The sequence below is a fragment of the Molossus molossus genome, unplaced genomic scaffold (assembly GCF_014108415.1).
Source record: "Molossus molossus isolate mMolMol1 unplaced genomic scaffold, mMolMol1.p scaffold_m16_p_16, whole genome shotgun sequence".
In the NCBI taxonomy this organism is placed as follows: Eukaryota; Metazoa; Chordata; class Mammalia; order Chiroptera; family Molossidae; genus Molossus; species Molossus molossus.
The window spans coordinates 24,580,491-24,604,612 of NW_023425351.1; the positions used below are offsets into that span (position 1 = coordinate 24,580,491).

A 24,122-nucleotide genomic window follows, 5' to 3' on the forward strand; every position below is an offset into this window, starting at 1 on the left:
CCACTAACTTGAGCATGACACTATTTTATATGCTTCAGTTATGAGTGCTGAAACACCAGACACCTACACATTTTCAGTTTTTGTAGAGTTACTATTAAGTCCAAAAAAGTCTTTTTTGATGATGTACTGAATACACTGCAAAATCACATTTCTTTCATGTCGAATGACTAGAGCTAAAAACATTTCCAGGAGATATGGATGATGTGTTCTTGGTTCAAATAATGTACAATACTTGTGATCATCTTCTTTCCTTTTAGGATTTCTTTTTGAAACTTTTCTTTTGGCTCTCATACTTAGCTTCTGAGAACTTTCTAACAGTTGCTTTAAGAGTATCTCTATGAAGAACCTGGTCTTCCACCAGAACATCTGCTTCAGTCTTAATGGGAGCTGCTTCTGGCTCACTCTCTGACCCTGAGATGGCCATAGCTGTTCATTACTGTACACAGGGCTCATGTCACTTCCTTGGGCATGACAATATTTTGTGGTTTTTTCCTCTTTATCAGACTCAGAATCAGTATTTACCAAAACACTCAGAGGGTTTGCATTTCCCTCAGGTGGACCTTCAGGCTTCAAATCACATAAGCAATTGCCCAATCCAATGGCTGTTCTCTGTCCAGCAGGTCATTTTTCCATTTATGATGTCTGCCAGGACTTCTGATCTTTGCCGTTGTGAATGTCTGGACGTTCCCTTCGTCTTAGCATACTGTGTCGTTGTCAATACTGCACCTCTCTTCTCCTTTTCAAGTTTTAACTTTTCCTTCCTTTCAATAGTAGCCAAAGTTGGGTAGTTTTTTTCTTCTTTCTTTTTCCATACAATTTTTATTTTATTTTATTTTTAAACTCATCTTTATTGTTGAATTTATTACAGTTGTCCCCCTTTTCCCCCATTGACCCCCTCCTCCCCAATCCCGCCCCCCTCTTGCCTTCCCCAAACTATGGTTATGCATATATGCATAGAAGTTCTTTGGTTTATCTCATGCCGCCCTCCCTTCCACCTTCCCTTTGAGGTTCATCAGCCAACCAATTTGTACTTCTTAATTCCTTCATCTTTTCCACTCATCTCTCCAGTCCCCACCCATCTGGCAAGTAACAAAAAGTTCTCTGTATCTATGAATCTGTTTCTGTTCTGCTTGTTCATTTTGCTTGTAAATTCAATTGTTGATAAACCTGTATTAATTGCCATTTTATTGTTCATATTTCTGTTCTTATCCTTCAAGAAGACCCTTCAACATTTCATATAATACTGGTTTGGTGGTGATGAACTCCTTTAGCTTTTTCTTGTCTGGGAAACTCTTGATATGTCCACTGATTCTAAACAATAGCTTTGCAGGCTAGAGTAATCTTGGTTGTAGGTCGTTGCTTTTCATCACCTTGAATATTTCTTGCCACTCCTTTCTGGCCTGAAACGTTTCTTTTGAGAAATCAGCTGACAGTATTATGGGAGCTCCTTTGTAGGTAACAAACTGCTTTTCTCTTGCTGCTTTTAAGATTCTCTCTTTGTATTTAACCTTTGGCATTTTGATGATGATGTGTCTTGGTGTGGACTTCTTTGAGTTCATCTTGTTTGGGACTCTCTGAGCTTCCTGGACTAGTATGTCTTTTTCCTTCACTAAGTTAGGGAAGTTTTCTGTCATTATTGTTGGAAATAGGTTTTCAATTTCTTGCACTCTTACTTCTCCTTTTGGCACCCCTATGATGCGAATGTTGGCACGCTAGAAGTTGTCCCAGAGGCTCCTTACACTATCCTCATTTTTTTTGGATTCTTTTTTCTTTTTGCTGTTCTGATTGGGTGTTTTTTGCTGCCTTATATTCCAAACTGATGGTTTGCTTCTTGGCTTTACCTATTCTACTATTGATTCCCTCTAAATTATTCTTTATTTCAGTTAGTGCAGCCTTCATTTTTGACTGGTCCTTTTTGACAATGTTGACATTGAAGTTCCTTGGAGGTCTCCTTACGTTTCTTTTTATTTTTGGTATGTGCCCCTCACGGGAACTGAATCCAGGACTCTCTGGTCCATAGGCCGACGCTCCAACTGCTGAGCCAAACCGGCCAGGGCTCCCCTTAAGTTTCTTGAAGGTCTCACTAAGTTCCTTGAATGTCTCTCCTAGTTTCTTGAGCAACCTTATAACCAGTGTTTTGAACTCTGCATCTGATTGATTGCTTATCTCCATTTTGTTTAGTTCTTTTCCTGGAGTTTTGTTCTTTTCTTTCATTTGGGGCATGTTTCTTTGTCTCCTCATTTTGGCTGCCTCCCTGTGATTATTTCTATGTATTAGGTGGAGTTGCTATGTCTCGTAGGCTTCGTATGGTGGCCTATTGTTATAGGCGTCCTGTAGGATCCAGTGGCACAGCCTCCCTGGTCACTCCAGCTGGGCCCTCGAGGTGCACCCTAGTGAGGACTGTACACTCTTCTGTTGTAATTGAGTCTTGATTGCTGTTGGCACGTCAGTGGGAGGGATTTACTCAGGCTGATCAGCTTCAAGGACTGACTGTGCCCACTGACCACTGGCCTTGACTCCCTTGGAGGATCAGCGGTGTAGAGGCCCAGCACACAGAGCAAGACTTATTTCAGCAGGGCTCTAGTACCCACTGAGTCTGCTCACTGAGTGTTTCACTTGTGGAGGTGGTTGTATGATGGTGCTTCAATGTGGTCTGAAGCTGTCCACTGGGTGTGCTGGCTCTGGGGCAAGGTCAGCCTCTGCCTGTGTTCTATCTAGGGCCACTCGGCATAAGCTATGGAGTGATCTGTAGATGGCTGCTTCTTGGGCTGGGCTTGGAGATGCCCAGGAAAAGTCAAGTTATGAACTAAGGCTGGCTGTTTTTAGAGGGTCACTTAATGAGAGGTATGGTGCTCACTGTAACCAGGTCCTGCTTGCTTGAGAGATTTTAGGAAACTGAAGCAGGATCTAAGACAGGCCAGTCCTACTGTAAAACCTTTGAAAACAGCTTGGGTGGGTCCAAAATGTGGGTGGGGTAGGGCCTCAGGGAATCACCAGGGTTGGGCAAACAGTGTGAGCCAGGGTGCTGGAGGCTGTCTGCAGCCTCAGGGAAGGGCTCACCAAAGGAACATCAGTCTCTGCCAGCAGGTCTGTTCAGGAGGATGCTGCCGCTCTAGCCCTTGTCCCGAGGCCAAATAGCTCAGTTCTTCCCTATATATTTCTGGTGTCCCTCAAGCTGCCTCCCCTCCAAGCTTACAGGGAACAAGTCTGAGTAAGTCCGTGCTTGGGCCCTTTAAGAGGAATTGCCTAAGACTCCAGTAGCCTCAGCCTCCCTCAGCCTAAGTTCCCCCTGGTTTTTACAGGCAGAAGTTATGGGGACTTTTCTTCCTGGCACTGGAACCCTGAGCTGGGCGCCTGGTGTGGGACAGGGACCCCCTCTCTCCTCAGGGAGGACCTTCATAGCTGAGGTGTCCTCCTGATTTTTATCCATCACACATGGGTGTGGGACAAGCCCATCTGTGCCTCTGACCCTCCTACCAGTGTTGGTGTGGCTACTTCTTTAATTTCGTAGTTGTAGGATTTCCATTCAGCTCGCTTTCAGGTGGTTCTGAATTATGGTTGTGTCATAGTTTAGTTGTAATTTTGATGTGTAATTTTGAGGAGGCGAGACCGTGTTTACCTACGTGGTCATCTTGACCGGAAGTTCTTTTCTTTTTCTCTCGATCTTGCAATCTCATCTGGAGTGTCTAACTTATCTTCTTCATACCAGGGGCATGTGTATTTCTCCAATGGAATTGGACAATCTCCTGTGCACTAAAAGAGCAATCTACTACTGGACTCTTCCTATGTTCGGACATGTGTTTATCACACTTCTCTTGATTTTTAAAGCCACGATCACAGGTATCATAAAAATAGTGAACAACTGGTTCTTTTCTTTTCTTTTTCTTATTTTTTCTACTGGGAGGGAAGTTGAAGTCAGTTAACTTTGTACCATATTTTTTTGGAAAAAAAGAATGTTTAACCGAAGTGTTGTGGGATTTCTGATGCAGAGGAAAACTACCAGGACACTGTCTCCAGTGCCGCGGCATCGCAGTGTGGAACCTCCAGGAAGTCTGGTGGTGGATTTAAGGAGCACCTGGGTCTCCAGGGGGGCTGTGCCAGGGACTAAGGCTCTGAGCCTGCTGTGGGAGGCGACGAGGGAGGCGGTGGTGGTCGAAACATTGCCCAGAGCATCCATTTATGCGGCAGCGGGGCTGTGCCATTCAGAGGTCCCAACGTAGGGACCAGCTTGGAGCGGAAAAGCATCCTGTGCATGTCAGGAAACTACCAGCTGGCTCAGCCACGCTGTCCCGCCCGCTAGGGAACCCAGTGTGTGAATGTGTCTCATTTTTCTAGTTTTGTTGGAATTTAATTTGCAAATGTATTTATTTACTAACCCTTACCGAAGGATTAATATGTTTATTAATTTTTTAGAGAGAGAGAGATACATCAACGTGAGAGAGAAACATTGATTTTCCACCTCCCACCTGTGCCTCAGCCAGGGTGTGTCCTGACTGAGAACCCACCCGAAACCTATCTGGTGAGTGGGATGACACTCCAATCAACTGAGCCACCCTGCCAGAGAGCAAATTTATTTTTTTATTTTACATTGTACGCAGTTCACAAGTATGTTTGTAACTTGTTTTATGTTTTTACATATTTAAATAATAACAGAGGAAACACATATTATTGCAAGTTTGTGAGTTTGGAGGATTCTTATATTTTAAAAGGGGCTGTTCATTATTCAAGTTTGAGAGACACGGCTGTAAACTTCAGTGGAAGATTAATATTACCTCAGTGGCTAAATAATACCAAACCAATAATATCAAACTATGAAGTTCTATGAAAATTGAATCATGTTTGACTATTGGCTTTTATTATTACGTCAGGTATTTTGTATTCATATCCAATTACTATTTTGAGGGCAATGGGTGTTAGTATCTTTGCTTTAACTTTTTTTCTCCTTTTAGTAGATCTGAAAACAAATTATTAGTGATAATAAGTATTGATCATTTAAAATGTCCACTCATGCCCGGCTAGTGTGGCTGAGTAGATTGAACATCATCCCATGGACTGAAAGGTCCCGGTTCAATTCCCAGTCAGGCACATACCAGGGTTGCAGGCTTGATCCCCAGTGTTGCAGGCTTGATCCCCAGTGTTGCAGGCTTGATCCCCAGTGAGGGGGTGTGCAGGAGGCAGCCGATTAGTGTTTCTCACATTGATATTTCTCTCCAAAAAATCAATAAAAACATTTAAAAAATAAAAAAATAAATTGTCCATTATTTCAATAATATTTATTGAATCAAAAATATGGCCAGGCAAAAAAATATATATCTTATTATATATAAAAATATGAAGTATTTATTTACATATTTATATATAAATAAAAAATAAAGTAAATACATGTATACATATATTTTTATATAAACTAGTTATTATATCCTGATCAATAGATAGATAGAGATAGATAAGACATGGTTCTTTGCCTTGAAAAGCTCAAAAAATATATCTGGGAGATAAATGTAAAAACATAACAAAGCAATGGAGATAATTTTTATAATAATTGATATGTGCACTGAAGCAAAGATAAGGAAAAAAATTAATTTGAATTAGGACTTACTACTTTGCATTATAAATTAAGATTTTCACATTCCAGAGTAAGAGATGAATGTCCAAGTAGGGTTTTTCCTTCTACTTTATTGAGATCTTATTGACATATAACATATGTAAGTTTAAGGTGGACAACATTACGATTTGATACACATATGTATTGCAAAATGATTACCACAATAAGGTTAGTTAATACTTCCATCCTGTGTAGGGTTTTAAAATTTACCTCATTTAGCAAACAGACCTGCAATAATGTTGAGAATGTGGTAGGAGAATTTGCTACATACAATAACAATTGCAAAATGTACCAAGGGAATGTTGAAATATCTCCTATTACATGAACTATAATTTAATTGTATGACAGCATATATAAATAGAATATAGTGAATGGTATAATGCATTAGACATATGCATCATTTCATTCATTCATGCATTTAAAAACTACCTTCTATGTGCAAGATAATATATAGGTACTAATGAGAAAACATAAATTGATAAGGCATTTTTTATTGCTTCAAGGAGATTATACCCTAGTAAGGGAGGTAAAATACACTCAAGTGTCTACAATTCAGAGTAGTTGGTGCTAAGTGTCCTAAGGACCATATAACCAAATATAAAAAAGTTCAGAGAAAATTTAGTCTGGGTATCAGGGTTGACTTTATGGGAGAACATAGATTTAAATTTGGTCGAAAGAGGGTGAGTGTTCCAAAGGTAAGAATCCTTTGAATCCTATGAACTCATTTGCAGAGGTGGGAAAGGGTAAGTCATATTTCAGAAACAGTAAGTCTTCTAGCTTGGTTTGAGTATACAGTACACGTAGCACATTTGTGGGAGATAACTTTTGAAAGACTAATTAGCAATAGGTCATAGGTGACCTGAACCTCAGGAAAAAAACAATTGTGCAAATATTTATTGAGGGTTTGTAATATCTCAAGAGTTGGGAATTGAAAGATGAATGAGGTGAAGCCTGTGCCTTTGGGAACTCAGACACGCAATCCCTGAGGCGTTGGAAACAGACATGGTTCAGAGATTATAAAATGTGAGGTTGTATGCTGTGATAAAAAATAAGTGCAAAAGACAATGGAAACAATTACTAGGGGAGTCAGAGAAAACTCCTGGGTGGAGATAGTATTGTAACTGGGTCTTGATAAGTGAATGCAGAACAAAGAACATAACCTTTCTTCTCTGTCCCAGAAACATGAAAGAGTTGATTTAGTCAAAGAGCAAAGTGTAGTCCCAGGTGACTTAAGGGCAAATCTTGGAAGTTGAGGTTGGAAAGAAGGTTGGGGTCAAAATCAGAAGGGCTTTGTAGGTTGTGATAAAGAATTTGGACTTAAGTCTCAACAACCAGTGATTTTCCATCTTTTGGGTTTGTGGCTCACCCTCAAAGGGAAGGATTAAAGGTCTGGAAACACTAAACAAGCCGGCAGCAATTATAGCACAATCAATTGCTCAATGTACAATTATTGTGTGCAGTTATTGTCTCACAGTGTCTACAGAATCATCGGTTGTTATTTTACTATTCACATGGCTGAACTTCAGCATGTTTCTTTGGATCAGAGTCTTATAGTCCCAGACAGTGCCCTCCTGAAAACTCCAAGGTGATGTTCTCACAAGTTCTAGTTTGAACAAGATAACTGGATGTTACTGTAAGACCCTTCCCACTTACTTGTAGCAAGCTGCACTCTTAACACCCACATGTTGTTCAAATCAGCATTCTGTTTGACAGAAATTACTGTTAAAAATACGAATACTGGCAAGACCAAAACTTATCTATTCATCCAAAAGTGGTAGGATGTTTGCAAAGTGTGTACTGTATAGCGGCAGAGTGCTTTGTCTTACCAGATGAAAACCATTGCTATAGGAAACAGAGTTGTGAAAGACTTTCAGCCAGATAGATCCTACAACCAAAGTGATGATATGGGCAAATTAATTGAACTGACACATGCAAAATGGGCTGGAGGGAGAGGCTAGGAGCTAGGAGACCATTTCAGGTCAGAACTAGGATCAGAACTCGAGTTTCAGTAGAAAGGGAGATTTAGGGTTACTTCATTAAGGAAATACAGGATTTGACAATCGATTGGGTGGAAGAGTGTCATGATGGATCTGACATTTTACACTTGAGTGAATAGAAGATTAGTACTATTAATAGAAATAGGATAGTCAGGAATAATAGCTATTTGGGATTACATGAGAAATCTGGCTCAGGGTAATTGAGTTTTAAATGGTAGTTATAAATTAGCCAGGATTAGTGATGTCTTTAGAATATTCACATTATTCTAGTAAATACCTGGGGAGAGTAAATATTGCTCAATATAGCACTTTGGTGTATTCTGGTTTTTAACTTTTAGTGTTTCACATATAATTCCCTTTAAATGCAATTTTGTTTTTTAAAAACTGATTAACCTGCAGTTTTTGTGGAACCTACTAATATAAAAATGAGGCCAACCCTTATAGGTCTTAAGAAGAAGTATTCTGGGGGAATCTACCTCTGGGGAGTGGGCGTGGCTCTAAACTACTATTTACCAATCTAGGGATTCTAGTAAGTCTACTTCTGAGAAATATGTCTGTAAGGTTGTTTCCACGGTTCTCACCTTTCCACTCTGGGGTGGTGCATATGGAGACATGCGAAGCACAGAACCTGGAAAAGTACCAGCCTCTAGCAGGCAAACTTGAAGCAGAGCGGTAACTAGGGGACTCTAATTTTTGAGTCTTATTATTCCTCTTACTACAAATGAGGAAGTTAAAAATAACTTTCACTAGTTAGTTATTTCCTCAACTTAAAAAGACGGAAGTAAAAGCCCCAGAAGAACCCAACACCATGATTTAGTGAACCTGAAACTTGAGTGGCTGGATAAGAAAAGGCTTCCTATGGTGCATAAGAAAACTCCACAGTCAGGAGCTCCAGATTTCCTTGGGTGCTGTGACGGTGTCTATGCCAGTGGCCCTCATCTGATTACCCACGTATACAATATAGTACAGGGGATGATTTCATTGACATTCATGCAGCACAAAACATGAAAACACATATCCTTGACAGTCTGGAGCTATAACCATATTCTCTGCAGAAACTGGCAGTGGGAAAAGGACTAGAGACTTCTTTCTTTCTCCTGAGTTGTTTTATTTTCAACAGTATTCCCACCTCCCCTTTTTTCCACTGCTGAACCTGAAGTTCTCTAAATAAACTATCTAATTATTAAAGGCTAATGGTTCAACGCAATTTCATTTCCTCCTGGCCCCTGAGCTATCATGCAGGTGTTGGTGGAGTGAGAGTTATAATTGGCACATAAAACTTTAAAGTAGAAGGCACCATGCTGCTCCAGCTTTGCAGTCGAAAGGGCAGATGCATGCCATTGGCAATGGCCAATGTAAAGACCTGGCCTTGGTCATTTCTACATTTCCCACTCCTTTGTGTCAGCAGCAGAAGCAGCACTGAACTCCTGAGTCAAGCCCCTGGGGCTTTATTTTCTTCCCAGAGCCCAAGATACAGATCAAGCATTCTGGTTTGAGGCACAATAAGGGCGATACTACACAGCTGACAAGTATGAGGATCTAAATTATTGTTTTCTCCAAAAGTCAGGAGTCTTATCTCTCTTCTCTACTAATGTACTTTGATTAATGGTACTGATGGTATTTCCATAAGGCCAGTTTCTTACTTTTCAAACGTAGGGTAAAATTAAAGAAAGCAGATTAAGATAGAATGAAATGTGGAATGTTGTCTATAGCCATTCCAAATCTTGGAATGTTTTGGCAAAACATCTAGATTGTTTTTTAACTTTCCATGCAGACTGAGCCCTGAGGCCAGGGTGTGAGGAGAATGATCCTGCTTGGGGCACAAACCTGTAACCTTGGTGTGTCCTCACAGGTCACTGTTCCATCAGAGACCAAGGGATTGGATCTGTCCCTTTCATTTCACAAAGGTCCATTTCTAGCAGGAACTCAAGCCTGCCCACAGGCTACCTGAAAAATAAGATGCACATTTCATCAATATAAATCTGATTTTGAATATTAGAGTCTTAGTGTTCAGTTCTTAATTTAAATACAAATGTTTGACTTGTTTTGAATTAGGCAAAATAAGCAATTACTCCTCTCCCTACCACTTGGACAGGAGGAAGGATGTGTTTCTTGTGTAGCTCATTAGTGGGGTAACTCTGGCTTTCATCTTGTAAGCCAGCAGGTTGCCTTTGGCTGGAGGGATGTCTATTGTTTTTTAACATCCTCACTTCAGGGGTTTCCAACAGCTGCTTCTGTTTGCTACTTTGCATTTTCTCAATTTATCTTTGTGATCTCATAACCAAGTAAGATTTTACGTATTCATTTATTTCTGTCAGCTTATTAATGTACTGCCATGCCTCCTGGCTGAAAAAATATGATAAAATTACTAGGAAAAAAATTTAATAATTAATGAAAGTTTTATTCCCCCAGCTTATAAGAGTCAGAAAAAAAATCTTATTCAAAATCTTGAAATGTGGACTTAACTTTCAATTCTTAAGAACAGAAAACAGCCCTGGTCAGTTTGGCTCAGCGGTTAGAGCGTCGGCCTGTGGTCCGGAGAGACCGGGTTCGGTTCCCGCTAAGGGCACGTCCTTCGGTTGCAGTTTGTCCCCAGCCCTGGTTGGTCGTGCGGGTGGCAGCCACTCGATGTGTCCCTTCACGTCGATGTTTCTCTCTCTCTCTCTGTTCCTCTCTCTCCCTCCCACTCTATCTGTACAAAAAATGGAAAAATATCCTCGGGTGAGGATAAAAAAAAAAAAAAAGAACAGAAAACATATACTGTGCGCCTGGCTGGTGTGGCTCAGTGGTTGAGCACAGACTCATGGACCAAGAGGTTGCTGGTTTGATTCCCAGTCAGGGCACATGCCTAGGTTGTGGGCCCGATCCCCAGTAGAGGGCATGCAGGAGGCGGCCAATTGATGTTGTCTTTCATTGATGTTTCTATCTCTCTCTTTCCCCCTTCCTCTCTCTCCCAAATCAATAAAAAGAAAAAAGAAAGAAAACATATACTGTGGACTAGAGAAAGAATGCTTTAAAAATGGATTTTTCTTGAAGTCTAGGAATTAGCAGGATGATGCCATCCATATTTAATTGAAGGAAGATCGAAAGAGTCTAATCCAGTCACTCTTAGATTCTCTAAGGTCTTCAGAACATTAGTTATTGAAGCAACACCCTCCTCTGACAATAAAAGTACAGTCTCATTTTGTCTGTTTTATTTAGATGGGCCCAGCTTTAGTTAGGGGGAAATGAAGCAGTTATCAGAGCAGACACCTTTACCGAACTGGAAATATTTTATTTATTTGACTAACATTTTTTCTGAACATGTGCCATAATGCATATCCTCATATAATAACATTACATTTTACTTGAGCAAATATTATAAGATCACAGATATAACCTTGTCTAGAGAGATGGGGAAATATCAAGGTCTATGAAGAATCTGGGATTTTACCCTACTTGCAAGCTAACAAGCTAGCCTGGTACTGTTTCATGGATGCTGATGGAAGACATGAGAGTCCTAGGTCAGAGACAAATGACTTGATTACTGACAGCACAGTGAGCAAGACTAGCAAAATGTCAGCACCAGGTCCCCCCCCACCTCCCCGCCAGGTCCCATGATGCACTCAGACCCCATGCTGGTACATGTCAGGGGTTGTGTTACAGAAGAGGAACACTAAGATTAAGGAATTTACCATTTTTATAGTGAGTGGCAAGTAAGATGCCACTTCAGCCCTCAAGATTGCTCTCCATGAGCATGACTCTCAGAAATGGCCAGGGCAAAGAACAGTCAGGGCTCTGTGTTCTTGGCATCCCTGGCAAGAATGTGCAGGGAGGGATGATCAAGGCCCATGATGAATTGCTTCTAGCAGAAACTTCACTGAGAAGATAATTAGGATGGGATGAATCAGTATGTGATGAGAACAGGAAAGACAAGTTCCAATCAGAGGAAACAGAATTTGCCAAAGCCCTGAGGTTGGAGAGATACTGAGATGTTTCAGGAACAGTAAAGAGTCTGGCATGATTGGCATGGTGTTGATAAGGTTGAACAAGTAGGTTGGCATTCAGTCATCAAGGGCTTTGCATGCCATTGGGATTATGGTGTGTGGCTTTTTGTTTTATTTTTTACCTTACAAAACTTAGAGCATATTGATATGATATGACTGGATTTTATTTTCTGTATCTGGTGATAATGTGGAGAATAGGCAGGCGTCAGAGATAAGGTATCTGAGCCTTTATAGGTATCCCTGGAACACCTCACTTATTTTATGTCCTTTAAACCTCGGTCCTCCCCCCGCCCCACCATTTTTCTAAGACTTCCTACCTTATCTTACCCCATGTCCCATTCTCAGCTTCAAGAACCTCACATACTCACTTTCATGCCTGGCAGCCTTCGCCCTTTAACCCACATTGAAAACGCTCAGATATTTGCTGCTATACAGTAGAAATGTTTCTATATAATTTACTGAATTTCCCAGTATTTTTAGAGTTGTATACGTTATTTTCTGGGAATTTATCCACTGATTTTTGTTTTTCATATGTCACTATTCTAGTAAGAATTTTTACTTGGCATGATATAATTTATAAATCCAAAGTCTAAAAAAGGTAAATTGTAACATTCAGTTTATTAAAATGAAAAACACACAACTATTCTATTTCAAATAGTATATAATTATTCTAAAAAGAAATCATATGAACACAAGTATAATATTTTAAAAGGTTTTAAAAAATGGACTATGTTGAACATAATGTCAAGAATCAAAATGTTTTCTTCTTTGTGATTTTAAGACCCTTCCAAATTTTGCATTGTATTCTGGGGAAGAAGTGATGGTGATTTAAAAAAAATCCTCACCCGAGCATATGTTTTTGTTGATTTTTGGAGAGAGGAAAAAAGAGGGGAGGAGGAGAGAAATATCTATCAGTTGCCTCCCCTTTGCAGGGACTAGGAATTGAACCTGCGATCTTTTGGTGAAAAGGATGATGCTCCAACCAACTGAGCCGCACCAGCCAGGATGATGGTGACTATTTTTAAAATCCTTTCTGGAAAATGGCTCTCAATCCTTGTATTAGTTTCCTGTTACCACTGTAACAAGTTACCAGAAGTTTAGTGGCGTAAAACAACAGAGTTGCAGAGGTCAGAAGTTTGCAATCGTTGTTTTTATTTGTCAATTACAGTTGACAGTCAATATTATTTTATATTAGTTTAAGGTGTACAACATAGTGGTTAGACATTTATATAATTTACAGAGTGATCCCCTGTTAAGTCTAATACCTGACACCATACATAGTTATTACAATATTATTGACCATATTCCTAAGCTGTTCTTTACATTCCTGTGACTATTTCATAATCATTTATACTTGGCAATCATTTTTACTGGGCTAAAGTCAAGATGTAAGTAGGATTGGTTCCTTCTGGAAGCTCTAAGGGGGAGGATCTGTGTTGTTACCATTTTGCCTTTTAGTGGCACCTGTATTCCTTAGCTCGTGACTCCTCTCTCCATCTTTAAAGTGTGTCACTTTGACCTTGGTTTCTGTTGTTACCTCTCCTCTGCCTCTGATCATCTTTCGTCCTTCTTACAAAAACTGTGTAATTACATTGGGCCCATGTAGGTAATTTAGGATATTTTCCCATCTCAAAATATTTAACCTAACCACATCTGCAAAGTCCCTTTACCCTTAAAAGGTAACATTCACGGGTGTGAGGACTAGAATGTGGAATTTTTTTTGGTACGTGCCCTTTGTGGATACCAAACCTGGGACTCTCTGGTCTGCAGGCCAACGCTCCAACCACTGAGCCAAACTGGCCAGGGCTCCACAGCTGTACTTGATTTGGGGTTACAGCTGAGATAATTGGGCTCCCTAAACATGTCATCCATGTATTGATCTGCCTTAGAATAGGTTTAGAAAAATATGTTCTTGGAGTTGGAAGTTTCTGAGTAAATCCTCCTTCTCCACAGAATGGCTTATCTTTGAATATGCCAGGTGGGTTTGCTAGGTCTGTCTCTCACTCAGTGCCCTATGTGTCAGTACCCTACCTGTACCCCTCATCCTTCCTGTTTCAGGTATCATGCCTCCAAACTGCAAAGTGCTGGTATCTACATCTCTTTGCCTGTTCTGTCAGTGCTGGGATAGGCTGGGCATGCTGTAGAAATTAACCCCCCAGCCCTGACTAATAACCGCAGCTAGTGTATAAAGATCCCAGCTCCTTCATTTGTTTATTGTAATTTGTTTTTGTGTTTTTTTTTGTTTGTGTTTCCTCACCAGAGGATATGTTTATTGATTTTTAGAGAGAGAGAGAGAAAAACAAATTGATGTGAGAGAGAAACATTGATCGATTGCCTCCTGTACTGGGGATCAAACCTGCAACCTAGGTATGTGCCCTGACTGAGAATCAAACTTGCAACCTTTTGATATACTGGATGACATTCCAACAAACTGAGCTATCCAGCCAGAGCTATTTATTGTAATTTGTTTTATTGAGATATAATTTACATAATATAAACTTCATATTAAAGTATAAAATTCAGTGACTTTTAGTATATTTGAACGTTGTTCAATCATCACCATCATCAACATTTTTATTCCTCCCCCACAAAAACTCCCATACCTGTTATGAGGTTACTTCCAGTTCTCCCTCCCTCATCCCCTGGCAACCACTAATCCACGTGCTGTCTCCATGAATTGGCCGATTATGGACATTTCATATAAATGGAATCATACTCATTTTTGGATGAAAAACTTCAAGGCACATGTTCAGTTCTGCTTTTCAGATTTCCCTGGCAGGATTCAGCTCATTGCCCACAGTGGTAATGGGCAATTTATTGGCTGCCTTTCCTTTTTGTCTCAATTTCCTACTTACCCACCAATGTTTCTGTGAATCACCTCTCAAATAAAGGGCTTGCACTCAAATCCTTGCTTTAGGGTCTGCTTCTGGGGGAACTAAAATACCAGGTATATCAAGTTAACTATCCACTCATCAAGTATACCCTGAATATTTACTCTGTGCCTGGCACATTGCTCAGCACCGAAGAGACAGCACAAACAAGCCCGGTATCGTCCCTGCCGTCTCAGAGGGTGTTTAGGCAGGAAGAAAGGCATCGGGCGCCTTACAAGTGAGATGAGTGTTCTAAAGGAGTGGGGGAGATCTGAGGAACTTGAAGGAGTTTCCCAGGTGGAAAGGGCAGGGAAAATGTTCCTAGCACATGGGCCTACCCATGTTCTGAAGAACTGAGAGAAATCCTGTGGCTCTTGCAGAAAGAGTTGGAGAACAGTTGTGTAAGGTACTTACACCTCCCTTCACAGAAGGATTTGGTGTCCAGCTGTGGAGCAGACAGTAGTCAGCAAAAATGGTCTACAGCTGTCCGCTGTTTCAGGCCTGCTGTGTCTCCCAGGGCCACCTCACCCAGGTCATCCCCTTCCTGGAGCTGCCTGTGTCTGGTGACTGAATGAGACAGGGATATAGAGGCACAGCCATCCGGCCTGGTGGGGGACATTATCCAGGGCCATACTCACCCCGTAGCTCCTGGGTATATTTGTTGGGTCTGCACTGCAGTTCGATTGCTTACTCAGTCCAACCTGCTGCTGCCCCCTTACTTTCAGAGGTGTTGATCCTTAATAAACATCGTTCTCAAACTGCATCAGAACCAGCTCCTGGAGGACCCACTTTCGACAGTGAAGAAACAGGAAGCCTTTGTGTCATGAGGGATAATACTTCGAGGTTTCTCCTCAGACACGGAGGGGGTGAGGATCTTTGGAACCCGACAGGGATGGACTCCACATCTAATGAGGTGAGCGAGAGTTCGGAGTCTTCTCTGATAGATTTGCAAGTGAGTTTGCCTTTGAGACATCCTGGATGTTCAAGAACAGCTTGGAGAAGTGAGGATTTGTGATAAACATTGACATTTTGGGGGTGCATTTAAAATGCATTTTAGCCCTGGCCGGTTTGGCTCAGTGGTTAGAGTGTCTGCCCGCAGACCAGAGAGTCCTGGGTTCAGTTCCCTCTAAGGGCACGTACCTCGGTTGCAGTTTGTCCCCGGCCCCTGTTGGGGTCATGTGGGTGGCAACTAGTCAATGTGTCTCTCTCACATCAATGTTTCTCTCTCTCTCTCTTCCTCCCTCTCTCTCTCCCACTCTATCTGAAGATAAATGCAAAAATGCCCTCGGGTGAGGATAAAAAAATGCATTTTATTCTTTGTATGTAGTTTTCTAAATTTGTCTCAAATGATAACATTTGTATATGTCTATGTAAATTAACCATACTATTAATAGGTCTGTCTGGATTTATATGGCCTTCCATCCCTAAATCCTCCAGGAATGTGAACAAAACATTAACATCATAGAAATTATTTCCATGGAGGAGGATATTAGATTATATACTGCTAGTATTTTAAATTTTATGTTCTGTCTGGGTTGCAGACTTTTAAAATGATAATTAGATGCTACTCCAGTGGGTACTTTAAAAAGCACTAAAATATTAAATAACTTGAATGTTTAACTTACATTAGCTGGAACAGGGATATCTAGGTTCCTCTGCCCTTACCTTAAGGTAATAGTTCTCAACCTTCCTAATGCTGCGACCCTTTAATACAGTTCCTCATGTACCACAACCATAAAATTATTTATGTTGCTACTTTATAACTATAATTTTGCTACTGTTATGAATAGCCATCAGAAATATGTTTTCCGATGGTCTTAGGTGACCCCTGTGAAAGGGTCGTTTGACCCCCAAAGGGGTTGCAAGCCACAGGTTGAGAACCGCTGCCTTAGGGTATACCAGTATGGTCTAGTTTGTCTCCAGAGTACAGATGCAGGAGCCCCACCCACCCTAAAGACTCTGGGATGTTACAGAGATCTGTCTTCATGCAGGTATCTTTGAGCACACAGGCAATGACTGACTCCAGCCACCCACAGTGACTAGCAGTGTAGGCGTGGGTGTTGCTATGGGCAATGGCACAGCCTGTTGAGGTGCTGTAGTTGTTCTCTATCTGGCACAGCACCTGGGTACCCTTTGGTGCCCCATTACAGCCATCCCTTCCTGGGTCCCCTGGCCTGAGTGCATCTTGATTTGGGAACCCATCACAGGAGGCCTTTGGGGATCCCAGATCTAAAGCCACCCTTTCATGTCCCTCTAGTCCAGCGGTTCTCAACCTGTGGGTCATGACCCCTTTGGGGGTCAAATGACCCTTTCACAGGGGTTGCCTAAGACCATCGGAAAACATATTTCCGATGGTCTTAGGAACCGAGACACCGCTCCTCTATCAGTCTCCAGGAGGGCCCACCCCCATGCAGATAGGCCCACACACAGCATGAGGAACTGTATTAAAGGGTCACGGCATTAGGAAGGTTGAGAACCACTGCCTGAGTCTAGTTCCTTTCTTAGGTTTTGATGCCTTCCCTTAGATGAGGTAAATGTCCTTGAAGGAGGGGAATGGGTGCTATCTTTAGAGCTTTTCATGCGATTTCAGGTGAAAGAAATAAGTAAATATACTTATAGATTCTCTATCATATAGCAAAATGTTTTGAATATATGAAAATGAAAGCAATTTCAGTGAAGTTCTAGAATAAATAAAATTAATTTATGGTGATAAAATGCAGAACAATGGTTGCTTCTGGATGGGGGGATTGAACTAGAAAGGGGTTACGTTAGAGGATCTTTTCAGAGTGAAATAAATGTTTTACACCTGAGGGTGTATGCTTGTCAAAACTCAATAAAGCGTGTATTTAAAAATCTATGCATTTTATTTCATGTAAATTTAAAAGTAAAATAAGATGACAGCTCAAATATGAAAAATAAATGACTATATAGAACTAATTCAGGAAAGATTTAGATTTCAAAATTGTTTGGATTTAATTTCTGACTTAAAGACAGAGGAAAGGACCCACCATCAGCACGCAGCTCTGCTAAAGGATATTGAAACATTTAACCCATAGTTAATCATTTGTGTTAGAAACCAGGAATCTCATGAAACAGAAACATATTGTCTTCACATTTCATAATTAAAGTTAGCTAGATGAGATTTGATATACATTTCTTTAGCTTTTGTTTTCAGTTGACACAATACAGCAGGTCCTTGAATGAAGTCATTTCAGTCAACGTGGTTTCCTTATAAGGCTGATGAGAAAAACAAGATTGCTCAGCCAGGGCCACTGTCTGTGTGGAGTTTGCATGTTCTCCCCAAGTCTGTGTGGGTTTTCTTCAGGACTCTGGCTTCCTTCCACATCCCAAAGATGTGCACATGTGCTGGATGGGAGGGTCCACATGTTCCCTTCCGAGGGAGTGTGGGTGGCCCTGAGATGGAAGGGTGTCCTGTCCAGGGTGGGTTCCCGCCTTGCACCCTGAGCTGCTGGAACAGGCTTCTGTCACCATGATCATAAACTGCCATGGTAGGTAGGAAAATAATTACCTTACTTGTTTTTATTCATCTTTCATTTTTAAAAATATTTACTTATAAAAACTACTTTTTATTTTAAAAAATCTTTATTGTTGAGAGTATTACAGATGTCTCCCCGGTTTTACCTCCCATTATCCCTCTCCTCCTGGTTCCCATCCTGCCCAGGCCTTCACCACCCTATAGTCTGTGTCCATGGCTAATGAACCTATACATGCAAGTTCTTTGGTTAATCTCTTCCCACCCACCACCCCCCTTCCCTCTGAGATTTTTCATCTTTCTTAAATGTATGTCTAACTCACATTGATTTTAGTGTTTAATACTAGAAGTGTTTGGGTCTTTATTTAGAGGTTTTGTAATGTTTTGTGACTAGAAATATACAGTAGAAACTTAGCTCTTGTTCATATCAATTAGCCTATAATCAAATAGGTTTCATGATATGTTACTTGCTTAAAGTTCCAGTTTCTAAGAATCATTGAGGATGTTAAGTGAAGACTTAACAATACTTTTACCTACACAGTGGCCACAAAGTTTGGAAAAATAGATGCCTCTACCCTGTTCAACCATGTTATGTGACCGCCAACTGGTATATACTCTTGACAGGCAAGGGAAGGTCACTCAGAGACTGACCACCATATTCCACCGGAGTATAGGATAATTTCTCAGACTGGATTGGATGATGCAGTTCTGTGGAGTATGCCAACTGTTGGCTAGATCAGAACACCCTTGGGTGTGGATGCCAGAAAAACTCAGGACACAGGATGAAAAGTTCAACTTGAATATCAGATAAGCAAAAAATAATTTGTTAGTATAAATATGCATGAAGATATTAATATATCCTTTGCATAAGTAGGACATATACATGGGACATACCTTCAAGGGATATAATTATATTAAATAGTTATTTATTTATTTACCTGAAATTCAAATTTAACTATTGTTCTCCTTTTTATTTACTAAATCTAGCAACTCCATGCTTGGAATATGCAGAAAGCACAGGGTTTTTTTTTTCTTTACTGAAAATCAGAGACAAATCATCTGAGCCTGTGGTTCTCAAACTTTAGCTTGCATGAGAATCACCTGCAGAGCCTGTTGAAATGGAGTTTCTGATTCAGTAGGTCTGAGATGAGGCCCCCAAATTTGCATTTTTACCATTCCCAGGCATTACTGATTCTGCCGATTGCAGGGATCTCATCTGTGAACTGCTGATGGGAGGCGATGCATTACAAAGGTATGTGCAAGGATTGCTAGAAATCCTGTGTTGATATATTCTGTTCATTGCCATTTTGCCCAGCTCACTAAGCTATGCATCACTAATAGGAACAACACATCAAACATCATGTACTGTCATGTAATATCAATAAGCCACTTATTAGATATAGTTACCTCTGTTTCTGGACTTTATGGATACTCTATAGGTAAGTTATTTGTCTCTGTAGTAAATGGATTGCCTTTTAATTAGTGTGAACTTAAAATTTCATATTAAAATTAGAGTAGAATGAAAATTTCCATAAACCCATTAAAATAGTAATAGCAGAAAACTTTTGTTAAATTATATGCCAAATAAATATTTAATAAGGTGGGACACTCAGGAATATTATTTATATTTTATTAAACACCATCACAATTTCCATAGCAAATTATATGTATATGTATATCTATCTAGCTATTGATCAATTGATCTATCGATCTATCTATCACAGCATCCATACAACCTCAAGATTTTTGGAGTACTCAGAATTGAATTTCTACACCATGACTTTTCCCAGGGATTTGATTTTCTTGGAGAAAGATAAAAGAGGAATTTACTTGTACTTATGATAGAACTGGAACATACTAGAATTTTTAAAGTAACTCTAAAGCTGATATTTTCTATTTCTACTTTCAAGATTATTGGTTTTGGGTTTTCACTTTTCTATTTATTGGCTTATTAATTGATTTGGATTTCCTTTTTTGAGGGAGAGAAGTACATAGGAAAAAAAATGAAAGAAGGCTACTAGAATATTTTGCTGGGTGTCTGAGTCCTTTGGCTATTGCTTGATCTACCATAGATATATATTAAAAATCTAAGGACTATCTTATTAGAGATAAATACTAAAATATGGATGAAATAATATCTAAGTTTGCTTAAAAATGCTGCAATAAGAAAAGAATTGGAGGAATAAAGATGAAATAAGTTTGGTAAAATAAAATATTGATCATTGTTGGAACTGGATGGGAACATAGGGTTTATTATAATATAATACCTTTGTGTATTTAAAATTTCTGTTAGTTTAAGAAAATCTAAGGATTTGCTTTATATTCTCAGTTTTGCCACTAATTGGACCAAAAAAACCATACTCAAATCATTGAAATATGATGTGCCTCAATTTTTAAAAGTGATCATATCACAATTAATCAATCATTAAGTAATTTTTGAGCAAGTCTTATGTGTTGGGAGCATTCTGATGGTACTAGCCAAATTCCAGGGATGTTGTCAGATTACTGGAAAGTATAACATCGTTTACAAAACTAAGTCTACATGTCCACAAAATCCATTGTTGAAATTCCTTGAGCACAGAGCTTTGGTAAATGAAGCTTCCTGACAACTCTGTGTGTGTGTGTGTGTGTGTGTGTGTAAGAAGTGTTATTCAGGTTAGATATCTGCTAAGAGAACAGCTGCTCAGATTCCTACGTGAGAATAGGCCAGAAAAAAATGTTACAGTTCTTGGCTCCTTCTGTGTTTTTGAGGAAAAAGCAAAGCAACCTTTAAGATTTCTAAATAACACCTGTATCAGCTATATAATTTAATTTGGAAACTTTTGCGGTCAATTCACTAAATGGCAGGTAAATGTACAAGGACAACTTAAAGGCTAAGGCTATGCAAGCTTGTGTGTCTGTTGCTGGGTATGCACAGCGTAAACAGTTTAGAAAATGTGGAATACAGCCCAGGCATGGCTGTGTGGCACACTGCCAGAACAGGGGAGATGATGTCCCCCTTCTTGTTTGTGGACCTGAAGCTATGGCATCATGGGTCAGGTCCAGAAATGACTGGTGGTTTGAAGGTCTGGGAACTGGAGAGTGTGACTACATCGCTGGCTGTCAGCGGAGTGGTTTCCTGCACACCCTGGCTGGTGCTAAAGAAGTGGGAACAAGGAACAACTATAAACTAGGATGAGGATGTGCCTTGTGCCCAGTGGAGTTGGGTGGACACGGGTACCATATGACAAGTGGACGGTGTACTTAGCCCCCTGAATCATTAGAAATTCTTTCCTGTGGTTGTTAAGCAATCATTCCCTGCCTACAAAGGTGTATTCTGGGCAAAGAGGGTTGCAATTCTTTCATAAAGTGGTGTGTTTGAGTTCAGGGTATCCCTCCGTAATGGACTGAGTGTCCACAGTCCAGTTAATATTTCGAAGCCCTAACAGATGTATTTGGAGACGGGTCCTCTGAAGCAGCAGTGACGATGAAATGAGCTCATAAGGGTGGGTCCTAGTCTCCCTCTCTCCTCCTCCCCTCTCTATCTCCCTCTCTCCCCTTTTCCCTCCTCTCTCATCTATCTTTCCCTTCTTCTCTCTCTGCCACCCCCTTTCTCCATCCCCCGCCCCACCCCTTCATACACATGAAAGAAAGAGGGCTTTCCAGGAACTGGATTTGTTGGAACCTGGACCTTGGACTTTCAGGCTGCAGAACCGTGAGGAAATGAATGTTGTTTAAGCCGCCCAATCTGTGATATTTTGTTTTGGCCACTTGAGCAAACCCATACACCCTCAGATAGACAGCTGGAAGCACTTCCTTCTGGGGTGCCCCAGAGAGGTCAGTTTTTGTAGGAAGTGTGGAGAGAAGTCTGGAGTGTGAGAACTACCTGGAAAGCAGGCCAGCGGGAGGCAATGGAGGGTAATAGTTATCCAGAGGACACAGAAGTTGCCAAGAGAGAAGGCACTGATGCAAACTTCACTTTCTTGACAGTTTTGCTTGTGTATTACCTTGGCAGGAGACAGTATCAGTCACACAGTAAACGCTCAATAAACCTCTGGATAAATGCACAGTTCCCTTGGGACGTGAATTTTCTCTGGCAGGATTGCTTGTCTGCCATATACACAAAATGGTTAATGTATCCAAGAACTTTTAGTCTCGTTAGTTTAGGTGTTTTGTTTTGTTTTTTATCCTCACCCGAGGACATTTTTGCATTTATCTTCAGATAGAGCAGGAGGGAGAGAGGGGGGAAGAGAGAGAGAGAGAAACATCGACATGAGAGAGACACATCGAGTGGGTTGCCACCTACACGGGGACAAACTGCAACCGAGGTATGTGCCCTTAGTGGGAACTAAACCTGGGCCTCTCTGGTCTACAGGCTGATGCTCTAACCGCTGAGCCAAACAGGCCAGGGCTAGTTTAGGTTTTTAAAAATAATATCTTTATTACCTCAGAGCACCGAATACGGATATTTCATCCTACATTAAAGTCTGTATTTAAGTGATCTCCTCCTTTTAGATGAGATAGTTATTGATATTTTTTTTCTAAGCTGACTTTATCAACAGTGTTACAGGAGACAAAAAAAAAAAGAAAAAAGAAAAAAGAATGTCTCTCAGTTAAACAAGATACCTAGTAGCTTGAGTGTGAGAAAAGTGTGAGTAGATCAAGATGGAATCCTAATGATCATTTACCCATAATCGATGAAGATCTCTGCATGCTTTGCTGGTATTAACATTTCTTCTGCAAGTAAAAAAATGCGCCTGCATTCCCTACCCTATGTTGTTTCATACTGTAAAATTTAGGAGACTTTGTTTGGTATGGATGGTGAGGGCCTCAGGCCCTTCGCTTATATTTTTCATGTTACCTCCATTAATCCATACAATATACCTGTGATACAGGTCTTGTTATCCCTATTTTGCAGTTAAAAACTAAGGAGTATCTCCTCTAGAGCATGACTTGGAGACTCAGCACTGCTAATCAGAACCTTTTTCTCTTTTCTAAATATAGAAACAAATATACTTCTTGTCTCATTGTGCAATTACATTTGGAATTTTGAAAACACCTTATTCCTTGGTCTGCTCATGCTGTTTTCATTAATATTTTGGAAACAAAACCTTACTTTGAACTAAAAGCCAGTGTTTAAAATGTACAAGTAACATTATTCAGCAAATAATGCCTGGGCTAAATATAGAGGTAGAGTAGGCCTGGAAAACGAAGCCATTATTCTCATTTGCAACCCAGTAAAAGTTTTAATACAATGTATGGTGTGGCACCAGAAACTGGTGCTAGCTGATTAAGCAAGAAAGGAGTTTATTATATAGATGTTAATGGGAGAGTCAGCTCAGAGCTGTGAGTCTCAAAATGCTGTCCAACTACAGGCTGCGGAACTGGCCCGATGAGTTTCACCGTGGTCTCCACTACGCCCAACAAGCATTGGGGACACAGCTGCTGCCCCCACCCCGCCACTGCCATTTCTGCAGCATGAACTTGGCTGACATTTTTGCTACCATGTAGATTCTGTGTGGTGCCTCCTTTTTCAAGTCTCTGTTTTCTTTTTTTGTTTTGAAATTTATATTACATTATATAATTATATTAAATGTCCAGTACAGATTTTAATGTTTATGAAACTGGGATCCAAGTGGTTTATTCTCAAATAATGATGTATTTAAAAAAATATGGCCCAGCAATTTCAAAGTCTTTGTTGAACACCACAAAAAAACCTTCAGCAATGATTCTTAAAATTCCTTCTTTACTCTCCTACCCATTGCTCGTGCCTCCTGTCCTCAAAGCCCCGGGAAAGTTCCCCTTCCTTATCTAAGGATCCTTTTGCCTTCCTTCTGTTCCCTACCTTTCCTTCCAATTCCCCATGAAAAAGCACAAGGACTGGTCTAGAAAGGAGGAACATGCCTTGGATGGAAGCAGAAGAAAGAGATTAAAACAAGAAAACCAGGAATTCTCTCTGGCCCGAAGGGAAGGAGAAAGAGAGGGGAAAGACAGTGGGTGCACTAAAAATTTGTATCCAGTCATAGGGACACTTTTAAAATATGTTTTTATTGATTTTTTAAATTTTGTTTCAGAGAGAGAAGGAGGGAAAAAGAGATCATTGATCGGCTACCTGCACAACCCCTACTGGGGATCAAGCCCGCAACCCAGGCATGTGCCCTGACTGGGACCTCTCAGTCCACGGGAGGATGC

The 24,122-nt window shown here is 40.5% G+C and overlaps 1 pseudogene; it reads right to left on the bottom strand.

Moving 5' to 3' along the window:
• Positions 1–63: 63 nt before the first annotated feature.
• Positions 64–15,431, bottom strand: LOC118631881 (annotated as a pseudogene).
• Positions 15,432–24,122: the final 8,691 nt, after the last annotated feature.